Source organism: Chionomys nivalis, chromosome Y (assembly GCF_950005125.1).
Source record: "Chionomys nivalis chromosome Y, mChiNiv1.1, whole genome shotgun sequence".
NCBI lineage: Eukaryota > Metazoa > Chordata > Mammalia > Rodentia > Cricetidae > Chionomys > Chionomys nivalis.
Window position 1 is genome coordinate 6,166,931 of NC_080113.1, and position 17,623 is coordinate 6,184,553.

Consider the following 17,623-nt stretch of genomic DNA (forward strand, 5'->3'; position numbering starts at 1 on the left):
CATATACTTTTGTTGTATGATAGGGCATTTCTTGGGTATATTCCCAAGAGTGGTATTGCTGGGTACAGGGGTAGGTGGATCCCGAAAATCCTGAGAAACCGCCAAAGTGATTTCCAAAGTGGTTGCACAAGTTTGCATTCCCACCAGCAATGGATGAGTGTACTCCTTTCTCTGCAACCTCTCCAGCAAAGACTATCATTGGTGTTTTTTATTTTAGCCATTCTGACAGGTGTATGATGGTATCTTAAAGTTGTCTTGATTTGCATTTCCCTGATCACTAGGGAAGTTGAGCATGACCTGAAATGTCTTTTGGCCATTCGAACTTCTTCTGTTGAGAATTCTCTGTTCAGCTCAGTGGCCAATTTTTTTTATTCTTTTTTAATTAAAATTTCCAACTGCTCCCCGTTTCCCATTTCCCTCCCCCTCCTCTCACATATTGCCCCTCGCCCCACTCCCCTCCCCCTATCCCCACTCCTCTTCTCCTCCCCCCAGTCCATTTCCCCTCCCTCTCGATACTGAAGAGCAGTCCAAATTCCATGCCCTACAGGAAGACCAAGGTCCTCCCACTTCTATCTAGGTCCAGGAAGGTGAGCATCCAAACAGGCTAAGCTCCCACAAAGCCAGTTCATGTATTAGCATCGAAACCTAGTACCATTGTCCTTGGCTTCTCATCAGCCTTCATTGTCCGCCATGTTCAGAGAGTCCAGTTTCAACCAATGCTTATTCTGTCCCAGTCCAGCTGTCCTTGGAGAGCTCCCAATAGATCAGTTCGACTGTCACAGTGGGTGGGTGCACGCCTCGTGGTCCTGATTTCCTTGCTCATGTTCTCTCTCCTTCTGCTCCTCATTTGGACCTTAAGAGCTCAGACCATTGCTCCAAATTGGGTCTCTGTCTCTCTCTCGATCCATCGCCAGATGAAAGTTCCCATGCCATTCTCCTTGGCCCCTCGTCAGCTCTCATTGTCCCCCACATTCAGAGACTCCAGTTTTATCCCATGTTTTTCCCAGTAGCAGTCCAGCTGGCCTTGGTGAGCTCCCAATAGATCGGCCCCACTGTCTCAGTGGTTGGGTGCACCCCTCATGGTCCTGACTTCCTTGTTCATGTTCTCTCTCCTTCTGCTCCTCATTATAACCTTGGTAGCACAGTCCAGTGCTCCAGTGTGGGTCTCTGTCTCTATCTCCATCCATTGCTAGATGAAGGTTCTATGGCGATATGCAAGATATTCATCAGTATGATTATAGGATAGGTTCATTTCAGGTTCCCTATCCTCAGGTGCCCCAATGAACTAACTGGGGACATTGCCCTGGGCATCTGGTAGCCATTCCAGGTTCAAGTCTCTTGTCAACCCATAGGTGGCTCCCTTAACTAAGGTATGAGTTTCCCTGCTCCCCTATCCAACCTTCCTTTATCCCCAATCACCCCGATTCCCCCAGTTCCCCTCATCCTCTCCTTCACACTTTCTCTCCCCATCACCCCTCATCCCCATCCCACCCCACCCCCGAGATTCCAATTTTTTGTCCATCAATCTTGTCTATTTCCCATAGCTGGGAGGATATCTATATGTTTTTCCTTGGGTTTACCCTCTTGTTTAGCTTCTTTAGGATCACAAATTATAGACTCAGTGGCCCCTATCCATGGCTAGAAACCAATTATGAGTGAGTACATCCCATGATCTTCTTTTTGGGTCTTGGTTACCTCACTCAGGATAGTATTTTCTATTTCCATCCATTTGCATGCAAAATTCGAGAAGTCATTGTTTTTTACCGCTGAGTAGTACTCTAATGTATATATATTCCACACTTTCTTCATCCATTCTTCTATTGAAGGGCATCTAGGTTGCTTCCAGGTTCTGGCTATTACAAATAATGATGCTATGAAAATAGTTGGACAAATGCTTTTGTCATATGATAGGGCATCTCTTGGGTATATTCCCAAGAGTGCTATTGCTGGGTCCAGGGGTAGGTTGATCCCAATTTTTCTGAGAAATCGCCACACTGATTTCCAAAGTGGTTGCACAAGTTTGCAGTCCCACCAGCAATGGATGAGGGTACCCCTTTCTCCACAACCTCTCCAGCAAAGGCTATCCTTGTTTTTTTTTTGATTTTAGCCATTCTGACAGGTGTAAGATGATATCTCAAAGTTGTTTTGATTTGCATTTCTCTGATCGCTAAGGAGGTTGAGCATGACCTTAAGTATCTTTTGGCCATTTGAACTTCTTCTGTTGAGAATTCTCTGTTCAGTTCAGTGCCCCATTTTTAATTGGGTTAATTTTCCTTTTAAAGTCTAGTTTCTTGAGTTCTTTATATATTTAGGAGATCAGACCTTTGTCTGTTGTGGGGTTGGTGAAGATCTTCTCCCAGTCAGTAGGCTGCCTTTTTTTCTTAGTGACAGTGTCCTTTGCTTTACAGAAGCTTCTCAGTTTCAGGAGGTCCCATTTATTCAATGTTGCCCTTAATGTCTGTGCTGCTGGGGTTATACATAGGAAGCGATCTCCTGTGAGTTGCCAATTTTTTAATTGGGTTGATTAGCCCTTTACGGTTTACTTTCTTGAGTTCTCTATTTATTTTGGAGATCAGACCTTTGTCTGTTGCGGGGTTGGTGAAGATCTTCTCCCAGTCAGTGGGTTGCCTTTTTGTCTTAGTGACAGTGTCCTTTGCTTTACAGAAGCTTCTCAATCTAAGGAGGTCCCATTTTATCAATGATGCCCTTAATGTCTGTGCTGCTGGGATTGTACGTAGGAAGTGTTCTCCTGTGCCCATGTGTTGTAGAATACTTCACACTTTATCCTCTATCAGGTTCAGTGTGTTCGGACTGATATTGAGGTCTTTAATCCATTTGGACTTGAGTTTTGAGCATGGTGATAGATATGGACTATTTTCATTCTTCTACAGGCTGACATCCAGTTTTGCCAGCACCATTTGTTAAAGATGCTTTCTTTCTTCCATTGAATACTTTTATCTCCTTTATCAAAAATCAGGTGTTCATAGGTTTGTGGGTTAAAGCTAGGGTCTTCTATTCGCATTGGTCTACTTCTCTGTTTCTATGCCAATACCAAGCTCTTTTCAATGATGTAGCTCTGTAATAGAGTTTGAAGACAGGGATGGTAATGCCCCCAGACAATCCTTTATTGTATAAGATTGTTTTGGCTATCCTGGGTTTTTTGTTTTTCCATATTAAGTTGATTATTGTCTTTTCCAGATCTGTGAAGAATTTTGATGGGATTTTGATGGGGATTGCGTTGAATCTATAGATTGCTTTTGGTAGAATTGCCATTTTTACTATGTTGATCCTCCCAATCCAAGAGCAAGGGATATCCTTCCATTTTCTGGTGTCCTCATTGAGTTCTTTCTTCAAAGACTTAAAGTTCTTGTCAAATAGATCTTTCACTTCCTTGGTTAGTGTTACCCCAAGATATTTTATGCTATTTGTGGCTATCGTGAAAGGTGATGCTTCTCTGATTTCCCTCTCTGCTTTCTTATCCTTTGTGTATAGAAAGGCAACTGATTTTTTGGAGTTGATCCTGTATCCTGCCACATTCCTAAAGGTGTTTATCAGCTTTAGGAGTTCTTTCGTAGAGTTTTTTTGGGTCGCTTATGTATACTATCATATCATCTGCAAATAACGAAAGCTTAACTTCTTCCTTTCCAATACGAATCCCCTTGATCCCCTTATGATGTCTTATTGCTATTGCTAAAACTTCAAGCACTATATTGAAGAGGTATGGAAAGAGTGGACAGCCTTGTCTTTTTCCTGATTTTAGTGGGATGGATTTGAGTTTTTCTCCGTTTAATTTAATGTTGGCTGTCGGCTTGCTGTAAATAGCTTTAATTATATTTAGGTATGATCCTTTTATCCCTAATCTCTCCAAGACCTTCATTATAAAGGGGTTTTAAATTTTGTCGAATGCTTTTTCAGCATCTAATGAAATGATCATATGGTTTTTTTCTTTCAGTTAATTTATATGGTGTATTACATTGATAGATTTGCGTATGTTGAACCAGCCCTGCATCTCAGGGATGAAGCCTACTTGATCATAATGGATAATTTTTCTGATTTGTTCTTGGATTCGGTTTGCCAGTATTTTATTGGGGATTTTTGCATCGATGTTCATGAGTGAGATAGGGCTGTAATTTTCTTTCTTGTTTGGATCTTTGTGTGGTTTTGGTATCAGGGTAACTGTAGCTTCATAAAAGGAATTTGGTAATGACTCTTCTGTTTCTATATTGTGAAATACATTAAGAAGTATAGGTATTATCTCTTCTTGGAAGGTCTGGTAGAATTCTGCATTGAAACCATCTGGTCCTGGGCTTTTTTTGGAAGGGAGATTTTTGATAACCGTATCTAATTCTTCGCGACTAACCAGTCTATTTAGCTTGTTCATCTGTTCTTGGTTTAGGTTTGGTATATGGTACTTATCTAAAAAATGTCCATTTTTGTTTCATTTTCCAGTTTTGTGGCATACAGGCTTTTGTAGTAAGATGTAATGATTCTCTGAATTTCCTCTCTGTCTGTGGTTATGTCCCCCACTTCATTTCTGATCTTATTTATTTGCGTGTTCTCTCTCTGTCGTTTAATTAGTTTGGGAAGGGTTTTGTCAATTTAGTTGATTTTCTCAAGAACCAACTTTTTGTTACATTGATTCTTTGGACTGTTTTCTCTCTTTCTATTTTGTTGATTTCCACCCTCAGTTTGATTGTTTCCAGTCTTCTACTCCTCCTGGGTGCTTCTGCTTTTTTTTCTAGAGTTTTCAAGTGTGCTGTTAAGTCCCCAATGTGTGCTTTCTCCGTTTTCTTTAAGTGGGCACTTAGTGCTATGAACTTTCCTCTGAGCACTGCTTTCATCGTGTCCCATAGGTTTGAGTATGTTGTCTCTTTATTTTCATTGAATTCAAGGAAGACTTTAATTTCTTTCTTTATTTCTTCCTTGATCCAGTTGTGGTTCAGTAGTTGACTGTTCAGTTTCCATGAGTTTGTCAGCTTTCTGGGGTAGCATTGTTGTTGCCTTCTAACTTTCATCCATGTGGATCTGATAAGACACAGGAGGACACTGATTTTTTTTTTGTATCTGTGGAGGTTTCCTTTGTTACCCAGTATGTGGTCAATTTTCGAGAAGGTTCCATGAGCTGCAGAGAAGAAGGTATATTCTTTCCTATTTGGGTGGAGTGTTCTATAGATGTTGGTTAAGTGCATTTGCTTCATTACCTCCAACAATACTCTCTCTCTTTTTTTTTTTGGTTTTTCGAGACAGGGTTTCTCTGTGGTTTTGGAGCCTGTCCTGGAACTAGCTCTTGTAGACCAGGCTGGTCTCGAACTCACAGAGATCCGCCTGCCTCTGCCTCCCGAGTGCTGGGATTAAAGACGTGCGCCACCACCGCCCGGCTCCAACAATTCTCTTTATTCTCTATTAGGTTTCTGTCTGATTGACCTGTCCATTGGTGAGAGAGGTGTGTTGAAGTCTCCTACTACTAGTCTGTGTGGTTTGATGTCTGCTTGAGTTCTAGTAATATTTCTTTTACATAAGTGGGTGCTTTTATATTAGGGGGCATAGATATTCAGGATTGAGACTTCATCCTGATGAATTGTTCCTGTTATGAGTATAAAGTGTCCCTCTCGATCTCCTCTGATTGATTTTAGTTTGAAGTCCATTTTGTTAGAAATTAGTATGGCCACAACTGCTTTTTTCTTAGGACCATTTGCTTTAAAACTTTTTCCCATCCCTTTACTCTGAGTAGATGCCTGTCTTTGTGGTTGAGATATGTTTCTTGCAAACAGCAGAATGTTGGATCCTGTTTTTGTATCCAGTCTCTTAGTCTGTGCTATTTTATAGGTGAATTGAGACCATTAATATTAAGTGATATTAATGACCAGTGGTTGATTACCCTGGTTATTCCTATTGTTTTTTGTAGTAGAGTTTGTGTGTCTCCCTTTTTTGAGTCGTGCTGGTGAAGGGTCACTAGATGCCTGAGTTATTGTAGGCAGTGTTGGCTATGTTGGATTCCTTGGGTTGTGATTTTCCTTCTATTACTTTCTGTAGGCCTGGATTTGTGGCTACGTATTTTTTAAATTGGTTCTTATCCTGGAATGTCTTTTTTTTCTCCATTGATAGTAAACGATAGCTTGGCTGGGTATAGTAGTTTGGGTTTGCATCCATGGTCTCTTAGTTTCTGCAGTACATCTATCCAGGACCTTCTGGCTTTCATGATTTCCATAGAGAAGTCAGGTGTAAGTCTGATCGGTTTACCTTTATAAGTAACTTGCCCTTTTTCCTTTGCAGCTCTTAATATTCTGTCTTTAATCTGTATATTTTGTGTTTTGATTATAATATGGCGAGGGGATGTTTTTCGTTGATCCAGTCTATTTGGTGTTCTGTATGCTTCTTGACTATTCAAAGGAATATCTTTCTTTATGTTGGGAAAGTTGTCTTCTATAATTTTGTTAAAAATACTTTCTGGACCTTTGAGTTGTGACTCTTCTCCTTCTTGTATCCCTATTATTCTTAGGTTTGGTCTTTTTATGTGTCCCATATTTCCTGAATGTTTTGCGATGAAACTTTGTTGGTTTTGCTGTTTTCTTTGATCAGTGTGTTTATCTGAGATTCTTTCTTCTATCTCTTGTAGTCTGTTGATTATGCTTGTTTCTGTAGCCTTTGCTCTTTGACCTAGATTTTCCATATCAACTGGTCCTCATTTTGTGTTTTCTTCCTTGCTTCAATTTCGGTTTTCAATTCTTGAACTGTTTCCATTACCTGTTTGATCATTTTTCTTGGTTTCCCAGGGCATCATTTACGTATTTACTCATTTCATCAAACTTTTTGTTATACTTCTCATCCATTTCTATAAGGGTGTTTTTTACATGTTGTTTAAGGGACTCTATTGCTTTCATAAAATCAATTTTTTCCGCTTCTTCTTTGTTAGGGTGTTCAAGTCCTTCTGTTGTAAGATCATTGGGTTCTGGTGTTTCCATGTTGTTTTTCATAATATTGGGTGAATTCTTGCCTTGGTGCCTTCCCATCTCCTCCTAACAATGCTATGTAATGGGTCTTTTAAGTCAAGAACAGGTTTCCCTGCTGGCCAAGGGCTCCATTTACAATGTGCCCTCACTCTGTTTCCTGGCTCCCGCCGTGGGCCAAGATCACTCTCACCACTCAGAAGGATCTTCAGGATCAGGACCAGGACCAGGCTCCCTGTTTGCCCAGAACCTCGTCCACAAAAGGCCCACCCCTTTGTAGGCCAGCCACCCAGACAGAGAAACTCCCGCTGTCCTCTGCCCCGAGCTCCCGACCCAGTGCCCAAACAGGCTATACTGGGTGATCTCACAGCCCCACAGAAGGGAGGGGGAGTGGAAGAGGGCCCTGGGCCCAAGCTGAAATGATCCAGAAATAGAGAGGTCGCAGCAGAGGAGGAGCAGCCCCCACAGAGGGTATCAGCCTTTGCAGGCTTACCAGGGGGGTGAAGGGGGTCTGAGAAATATCCTGCTCCATTTCCTGTGTCCGGTCACGGGCCCAGAACACTCTTCCCACTCAGGAGGGTCTTCAGGGACAGGATGTGGCTCCTCATTCGCCCGTGGACCTCGCCAATAAAAGGCCTACCTCTCTACAGGCCAGGCCCCCCAAAAACCTACTTGATTTAACTGAGTGGGCCAGGGGTCCGCTGCTGCCATCCTCCGCAGGCCGGGCTTCCGCCACTGCCGTCTGCCGCAGGCCGGGCTTTCACCGCTGCTGCCGTCCTCCGCGGGCCGGGCTTCCGCCGCTGCTGCCATCCTCCGCGGGCCGGACTTCCGTCGCTGCTTGATACTATATTCTTGTTTTAAATAAATCTTGAGAGTTTCTAAAATTATCTGGAAAAGATCAGATCACAATCAGGAAAGGAGCCTAGTCTCTGGAAGCGGTGCCGGAAGCAAGAGCTCTCAGACCAAATGTTAATCTGGGAACTCTACCATCATTTGCTTTCACAGGAACCCCTAAGGTGAATGTCGCCCCCATTGGGTTACTGGGTCGGGAGCTCGGGGCAGAGGACAGCGGGAGTTTCTCTGTCTGGGTGGCTGGCCTACAAAGGGGTGGGCCTTTTGTGGACGAGGTTCTGGAAGCAATTTTAGAGGACGACGTCCCCTCTCCCAACAGAGTTTTCCCTCAGGTTTAGGGACATCTTTTAGTGGTTGGTATAGGATTGAGGGAATGGGGGAGGTATTTTATGGGATTATGGATGTTTATTGAAAAAAAAGGGGGATTAACTGGTTTGATGGTATAATTGGTATCTGTGAGTTATTGTTTTTAGAAAATTGTATTGGTGCTGATTCTTTTATATTGATATATTTAATATTGTATGTGAATATGATTCTACCTCTACCATATTGCAATGTACATTTCTTCCTCTGATATTATTTATGTAATGATATTGTTTATATTTGGAGATCATTGTCCTCATTTTTGCACAGTTGTTTATTCTCTTAGTCTTCAAGTTAGATAGGTATATAGAATTATAAATCAATAGTCATATATGTTTGTCATATTTATATTTAGGATAATCAGTTTTTTTAGATACATAGAGGTTATATTTAGTATAGATAGTATAATCTTCAACCTCTTTGAAGAGGTGTAGAAAATGACTTTTAATCTAACCTTGAATTCCATGCCAATGAGACACAATCACTCCTGGCAACATCACTCTACTCCCGAGAGAACGTTGAGCACCAAAGACACGCCACTGGGAACTTGTCTTCTTCTTGGCAGTACTGGCCTTTGGGCAAAAGAAAAGCCTCAACTACTGACAAAGATACAAAATACCCATAAGTGGATAAAACAGGATTGTCCTATTTTGACAAGACAGGGTAAGATAGTTCTAAAAAAGTTTCTTGCCTTTGATAATGGTATGTCAGTTATGTTAGGCCTTAGTCAAAGTTGGTTGACTCAACATTGCAAATGAGACTTTTGGGTGATTGCCCAGGTAGTCAGTTGTCTCTGTCATTTGTTGCACATTTTGGAAGTTTCTCATTTGTACTTCCTGGTTGCTCAAGTAATATTACTTCCCTTCTCAGGTCTTTGATGGAGTTGAAGATTGGATAATAGTAGTTACTCTCTACATTATTTAGACTCCTTGAAATAGAATGCTAAGTGAAACTTTTGTTATATGTTTCTTGCTTAATATTGTTTGTTATCGGTAATTTTATATTTATTATTTGTACCTATTGTATATAGTTGTATTTGGTTTGGTTCTGCATTATTTGGACAACAGGGGGAGATGACGGGGTATCTCAACCAATCACCTTGTTTGTGGGGTGTGTTCCCTGGGAGCCCCAAATAGCCTATAAAACCATCAATGTGCACTTGTTTTCCCTCTTTGTTTTCCTGTGCTCCTCTGGAACCCTAGCTTTTTAAGCTCCCCTTCTTCCCCTTATTAAAGCTAAATATTTTGTATTAAAGCTAGTCTGGTTAATTCTATTAACTGCTTGCCAACACAGAAAGAAGGAAGATAAAAGCAATAACTGGGACCAGGAAGTTTTGCATAAGCTGATAACATAGGCCCAGCAAGTTGATTAAGAAGTACAACATCATATGTATTAGGACAGAGGTTGGGAGGACCAAGGTCGGTCAGCAGAGAGCTAACTAAGACAAGGAAAGAGAACATGGGATGCCTTAGAAACAACTACCTAAGAACTGATAACCACAGCCCAGGGGGAAGAGTTGGAATCCCAGAGATTGCAACTTTGACTGTTCATCCTCACACTGGCCTTGCCATGTCTGCTCCTGGACAAAGGACACAGAACTAAAGTTCCCTTTCATAAGAGCCTCTGTGGAAGTCTTAGGTTGGTCTGACGCCCCACAATCCCTCTAGAAGATACTAAATTTACTCAGATACTTTTCTTTTATGTGACTAAGTTATTCACACACCCCAACCACCTTGGCTTCCTGACTCCCACGCTTGTGTTGCAGGCACCTGATTAGCAAGTCTCTCACAGGTGGCTCAGTGTTGAGAAAACAGGAGCACGAAGCTGGGCAGTATCCCTCACCAGGGAGACATGTCTCCAATCCTCTGGGGCATCCTTTGCTGAGTAAAAGGTGCTTGGAACTCATCCTTTGTCCTCAAGTGTTGGCGCTTTTCAGATCGCCTTATTGTCCAAATCTTCCTGGGATGAAATGCACAAATGAAAAAAATTACACAGATAAGCACTCTGCTTGGGGTCACAGGCCTCACCTCATAGAGTCCTCATAAGGGGTAGCAGTGTTCGGGATCATGCTTGTGTGGAGAGTAGGGTTGGGCCATGCTGAGCATAATGTGGACAGTACTTTTCCTAGAGGTAATTGATGGAAATAACCTTCTTTCCTCCCTGGTGAGGGCAGGAGAGGTGGGTCCTCTTGGCAATGTTTCTTGAGGATCTCAAGTCATTATGAGCTGAAAACAAATCTTTGGAATATACACGGCCGGCCAGGCCCAAGCCCATGAGTACCATATGTCATTAGCGTTGAACCAGGCACCTTCACAGCTTGGCTGGATCGCCTCAACACAAGTTCCCAAATTTCTCTGTCTCTAGAGCCTTGCTTGGAGCCCAATGAAGCAGTGCTCACCTGAGAATGCTCTGGATTTTAGTTTCAGATATGTCATGAACTCCTTGTGCTTCTAAAATGGCATGATAGTCAACTTTAACCGTCAACTGGCACAAACTGGAATCACCTATGAGGGATTGCTCAGATCAGTTTTGATGGTGGGTATATGGTTGTCTTATTTGAAGTGGTAAGACTACCCTTGAGTGTAAGCTGAGTGGTAGGGGCTATTCCATGGTTTGACCCCTGAACTATGTAAAAATGAAGCAACCAAGTGAACACACACATTCTTTCCTCTCTGTTTTTCTGTAACTGTGATGTGATCAGCTATCTCATCCTCCCATCACTGTGACACACTGACAGCAATGGTCTGTAGTCTGGAGTTGTGAGTGTAATAAACCCTTCCCCGTACACTATTTTTGTCAGCATATTTTATTATAGCAATGGATGTGGACTCATCCTCTCTGGGCACATTCTCTACAGTGTGGGTAGAAACTTGCGTCCAAGGCCCAGGAGAATGCAGCCCTAGGTTTCCACTAAACAAAAAGCACAAGGAAGAAACAGTAGTGATTGCAGCTGGAAGATCCACGAGGCAGATACTCTATGGATAACAATGGAAATATCCGAAGTCACAGAAGAGAAGACTTGAGAAAATAACCCCTGGAAGATGGGCTCATATTCTAATTTTGAGGGAGGGGAGAGGACTCTGAAGCCCTTAGTGCCATTAGCATGACCTTCACATCTCAGAGCAAGTCCATCCTTTGGGTAGATTAGTAAATCTCATCACCAAAGGCCTTGATGGACAGGTATGCCCATTGCTGATTAGAAAAAAGAATTCACCTCAGCTTTCTTTGTATTAGTTTGAACATATTGATCATACACCTAGCAAAAAGTGATCATGTGTGTGTGTGTGTATGTGAGTGTGTGTGTAAAGCTAAATAATAGGGTTACAGAAATGTTTGAAAACAAAAATAGCTAAAATCACAAAGATACCAAACTTTAAATCTGAGAGGTCATATACCACAGAGAGGGAAAAACACAAGCAAAGCTTATGCTAGGTGTATGAGTTCAAAGCTGCAAACCTAAGAGAAAACCCTGTGAGTGTTTTAGCAGGGTGTCAGTGACAGCTGGCTTGCTGTGGGGAATCTGCAGCGTTGATTTTCAAGGCCTGCTATCAAAAATCAGGGATCTCTTGGTGATCACACACCTTGTGGTCAGTGGAGTAGTGCATAATCTGCTTCTATATAGTTCTGATGAGTTCACACAGGTTGGTGGTGCTGGTTTGGGTCATTTTTGTCTACTGATTTTCATTACTGAGAAATGTGTAATAGATGTCACACTCAGTGGTGTAACTGCTTTCTCCATTAGCTTTAGTATCTTATACACTGAAGTTCTGCCCAATTATACCTAAGTATTTGGAAAAATGTAACCATGCTCCTTGTGTGTATGCTGTTTATATGTTTAATATGGGTGTGTACATATATTCATATGGGTATATGTATGTGCATGTGGAGGTGAGGTCAGTATCAGGGTTCTACCTCCACTGTATTTTGGAGGGTCTTGGGGATCCTTCTGCCTGTTACTCCTCAGTGCTGTCATCACAAATGTTCCACACTTCTATGAGGTCTGGAGGTCAGAACTCTGGTTCTCATGCTTTTGTGGCAGGTACTTGTGGCAGGTCCCTTGTTCTTTATGTAGCATCTCTTCTTATCTCCTTGTTAGGGATTCATACACACCTTAGGATCTTTCTCTTTTCATCTATCATTAGTGTCCCCATGCTTTTATAATTTATAATGAGTTTCTTGTACAAAGTATATGCTGGGACCTGGGTTTTAGAAAACAGCTTGGTGATCTTATATTAATTTATGCACATAAATCATTCATATTTGGAATTATCATATGTAGGATTATACTGGAAGATGCTGCCCTGCTGTTATCTATTTTCCCATCTGCTCTCTACTTCTCTTCCCCATTTTTTCTGCTCATTTGGCCAGTTGAACATTTCATCTCAACTTGTGAGATTATTGTTTTTTATCTTTCTTTAAATAAAATATTTATGCTGAGGATGTAGCTCAGGGACAGAATGCATGCTCAGCACATGCAAAATCTAGATTCCATCCTCAGCATCAAGATATTTTAAAAAGATTAAAACACTTGTTGTTTTATGAGTTACCACCACAGCTGGTATTTGCAATATGTGTCAATAAATCCAGATTCACCTTTGGGTAAGTATTGTTTTAAACATATTAATATATAGCCTGTGAAATCTTATATTTCCATTACTCCTTCCCATCTTCTCCATTTTGCCATCCATATTATATTTGCTTCAGAAGTGAAGATATATTACTATTATTTTTATTTTAAAGAGCAATTATGGCTCTGAAAAATGTTAATTTTAGTCTTGTTTAGATTACCCCATTCCTCGTGTTCTTATCTCTGTGTATAGATGTGAAGTTCTGACTCATTTTTCTTCTCCTTAGATGTTTATTCCTTAGCATTCTTTTTCCAGGTCTTCTACTTTTTAATTTTTAATTATCTGTATATGTGTATGTATGTGTACCCATTAGTGCAGTGCCCAAGACAGCCAGAGGAAAGTGACAAAATCTGCTGGAGCAATAAGTGGTTGTGAGCCACAGAACATGGGAGCTTGGATCCAGATTCAAATCTTCTGTAAAAACAGGATAATTCTCAATCACTGTACCAACTCTGTGGTCCTACTTGAAGAACATTTTTTCAGTTAGTTCAATTTGTTAGCAATTCCATTAGTTTTTGTGTGGTAAAAAACCTTTAGGAAAGTTTTGTCTTTGATAGGCTTTTTTCCCTGAGCATAGAGTTATAATGTTACAGTTATTTGTTTCATAAGTGAGCTGCTGCCATCCTGCCTGTTTTGCAGCATCTATGATTTCCAGTCTAACCACATTGAAACCCTCTGTCTTCATTTTCTATTCTTCTCCTTGTTTTATTTTTTTTCTTTCATGCTCTTTCCATGACCAAGTTCTTTTTTTAATGTAACTATGTGATACTTTAATTATTTCTTCCAGGTCAGCTTTTTAATTCCACGAGGGTGGGGATTATGTCTGGCCTTGCTCTGTGTTCTGCACCTAGGTTAGCTTCCAGGTCTCAGCAAAGTTGAGGGTCTGTTAAACAAAGGGGCTTTTTATTCCTATTTTACAGATGAAGTACCTCAGGCAAATGAAGGTTATATGGTAGCAGAACACACTGGCTTCCTAACTTGGCTTTTGAAAGACTTCATGAATGTGCAACAGAACTTGAGTTACTAGGATCCTCAGGGTCATTCTTGAAGAGTCTTATCTTCAGAGACTCAGAGGGAGCATGTTCAGCTTTGTAAGAGGAAGAACAGATAAGTCCTATGTTGCTGGGCCTCAGACTGTGGTACTGGTCTCACTGTAGCACCTCGGTGGATGTGAGGGTTTCCTGAAAGAGTACTAAGGTGATAAATTATACATTGCATCGGTCCCTGATGTAGAAGAATAAATGTTGAGAATAAATAATCTTTCTGCAGTTATAGCTATAAACTCAGGACAATTTTTATTTTTGAGACAAGGATTTAGAATATATTCTTGATGACTTGGAACTTGCTATGTCAATTGGACTGGTTAGAACAGAATCTTTAAATGCTCTCTTGATGCTGAAGCAAATGCTAGACTAATTTGGGGGAAGTGAGGAGCCCTCCTTATTTTTCTGCCCCAGTGGACCTTGCCCTGGGAACCCATATGACTACAATAATACATAGAAGAAACTCATTAATTGTTGTTGAACCTGCTCTATGACTCTGACTGGAAAGAGCCAAAGGAAAGCCTGAGGCCACCATATAACCAGACGAAAGCAAGACCTGAACTTGAAATCATGATACAAGAAAGTGGGGACAAGAACATGTATCATGATTCCATCTGTATGTTCTAGAGAGCAAAAGCTAGTCTATAGTAGTGAAGGTACTTGCTGCCAAATTGAACAACCTGAGTTTGATCCCCAGGACCCCAAGTTGGAAGGAAAGAGCTGAACTCATCTTTTTCCTCCCAAATGTGTGTTTGCATGTGGGTGAGCAAACACTAAAAGCAACTTAAAAATTAAAAATAAACTATCTGAATCCCTGCTGCCTCTTAGTGGATTTTGCAACATGCAGTAAGACCTAAAAAGTGTTTAGTTTCTATGACAACTTATCCTCTACCTGTTTAAATCTGAACTCTGGATTTTTTTGTGAAGATCGTAAGAAGCGCTCTCTCTGATCCTGGAGCATTAGGCACAGTCTTTGGGTTGGGAAAGTTCACAGCAGACTACCTATCACCCCTTCCCTGTTCATAACCTGATGTGCCAGTAGCAGGTTGGATGCAGGATGATAGATCCAGTCTCCATCCTTCCCGCTGTTCCAAATGGAGAATGACGTGAGCAACTCCGAAGATTCCCTAATGAGCCATCCCCATGTCTCCTTTTTGTGTCATTTATCCTGAGATAATGGAGTGGAAGTAAAAATATTAACCTCTAAAGGCAGATTTTCTGAGATGACACTTTACAAGCTGTTTTATACACACTGCAAGATGAACGTGACATGGCTCAGGTTTTTTTTTTTTTTCCGATCTACATGCTCCTATCCTCTGCTCTTCTTATATAAGGAGATGGATAGGATTTGGTTCTCGGTGCTCCCGTTGGGGCTCAGAGAGACCTGACCTGATGTTGTCATTTAAATGAATGATGGGGGCTGGAGAGTGGACTGAGCAGTTAAGAGCATTTGCTGTTCTTGCAGAGGACTTGAGTTCAGTTCCCAGCACTCAGAGGACAGCTCATGACCTTCTGTGACTCCAATTCCAGGGGATCTGATGCCCTCTTCTGGCATCTGGAAGCACTACACCCGCATAGTGCACTCCACCTCCCATGCATGCAGGCAAAACAGCCATACACATATATTTTTTTAGCTAGATGACTGATGGGAGTGGAAACTTTAATTTTATACTGTCATATCTTCCCTACCTAACAGGTACTTATTCCATGTTGCAATCTCAGTCCTAAGTCAAAGAAAGGGTCTTACTGAGCATTGGAATTCCAAGGTCGTAAGTCTTTATCAGCTTTGAGTCCCCACGCTTCAAGCCCTGTGTCTTTTCCTGATCTGTTTCCATCCACAATGTATTTAATAAATTTCATTTATTTTATCATATCGTGTGTGTGTGTGAGTGTGTGTATCTGCATGCATGCATTCATGTGTGTGCTTGAGTATAGGTGTATACAGGTACATACACATCGTTCCTCAGGTGCTGTCTAACTTGTTTTTGAGACAAAATCTCTCTTTGGTCTGGAATTTGAAAAGGAGTCTAGTCTTGGCTCTCAGGTGGTCCTTCTCCATACTGGGGTTACTAGCATATGTCACAATGCTTTTATTATTTTTAAGTGTGGGTTCTGTGCTACAACTCACTTCCTCATGCTTGGGTTGCAAGCACTGTAGGACTAAGCTGACTCTTAGGCCCGACTTTTATGTTTCTTTATGGAGTAGCCGGAGAATCTTGATGATACATCCACTAATCTTTTTTACCTAGGCACCCATTACTCTAGGCATCCTGGATGGAAGGAATGCCAGGGGAAACAGCTGTGATGTAATCATGCCTTGAGCATCCTCTGCATCCTCTTCTGTGTTGGGGACATGCATGGAACAGTGCATGAGTGTCCCCACAAAACCACCAAAAGTATATTGAGAGTGTTTATCATTGTGAAGTAAATGCTAGTGCCCATCTTGGCAGCAGCTTCCTTCATCCGAAGAGCCACTCAATTCTTTCCCCAGCACCATTTGAGACAGTCTCTTACTGTCCTGGAACTTGCTAAGTAGACTTGACTGGCCAGCAAGTCCCAGGAATACATTTTCTTCTCCCTCCACAGCTCTGAAATTATGAGTATGTGATACCATACCACACTTTTTTCTTTTTCTTTTTTAAACATTGTTTATATTTAATTTTATGGGCATGTATATTTTGCCCATACATATACATGTGCACCATGTGTGTGCAGTGCCCATGGATGCCAGAGGTGTCCGATTCCCTGGACTTGGATTATGGGTGCTGGGAGCTTAATCTGGGTGCCCTGGAAGGATGGTCAGAACTCTTAAACACAGGGCCACCCCTCTAGGCCATCTTCCCTTTCATGTTGTAAACTGTGAGTTCTGTAAATTGATCTTGTAAGGCAGGCACTTTTCTGACTGACCCATTTTCTCAAGCAAGTGATTTGCATTCTTAAGACAGAAGTTCCTCGAGCCAATATGTACCTGATGGTTAGATGCAGTCAGAGTGAGCTGAGGTGGGATTTCCTGTGGGTCCGAGCCAGCTGAACAGGAAGGGTCAGGGATAACTCATAAACACAGGACAGGTGGGATCTGAATTCTATGAAAGTGTATTGGGAAAGTTCTAGGAATGGGTGACCAACCTTTGAGGCAGAAAGAAGGTGACAGTTAAAAATGGCTGGTGTCTAGTTTGGCTTGACTGCAGGTAGGACACTATGTCCTCGGCAGAGTGAACAGAGTCCATGGAAGGTCATGACATTTTATGAAACTCCACTTCCCCTAGCTGAGTACTCATGCAGAAATGGAGGGCCTTTTGTGACCGGCTTCCACCCATCCCTGAGATTCTAATGAATCAGGATCAGATTCTGCACCATGGGCACTGCGGAATTTAAGAGCATGATCCTCTCTCCTGTGTCCTGCTCTAAATGGAAGCCTTATTCCAATTGTTCTCTTCATGATTGTGGACTTAAGTACCACCAACATGCCCTGAGAGACAGCTGGCTTTTGGGGTTCATTGCTGTATTTCTCCCCTTCAGAAAAAGCAAAGAGAAGTCTGAAAAAGAGTATTCTTTTACTAAAGTTGAGAAGTTAAGAGAAATGGCCCTTTCTGGGGCCCTCACTGGGATGATAATTTCAAGAGAGACATCAGATTCTTCTGCCATTGCTGTCTTTTAATATTGTTCTTTTTGTTGTGTAGATGTGTGTGTACATGTATGATAATTTCCTACTTGTGTGCAGTGTGTAATGGTCAAGTGAAGGCTCCCAGTATTTCCACGTTCTCGAACATTCGAAAAATTAATTCATGCC

General features: G+C 41.6%; 1 pseudogene; it reads right to left on the reverse strand.

The window, feature by feature from the left end:
• Positions 1–7,757, reverse strand: part of LOC130868814 (RAC-beta serine/threonine-protein kinase-like) — a 70,033-nt pseudogene extending 62,276 nt beyond the window's left edge.
• Positions 7,758–17,623: the final 9,866 nt, after the last annotated feature.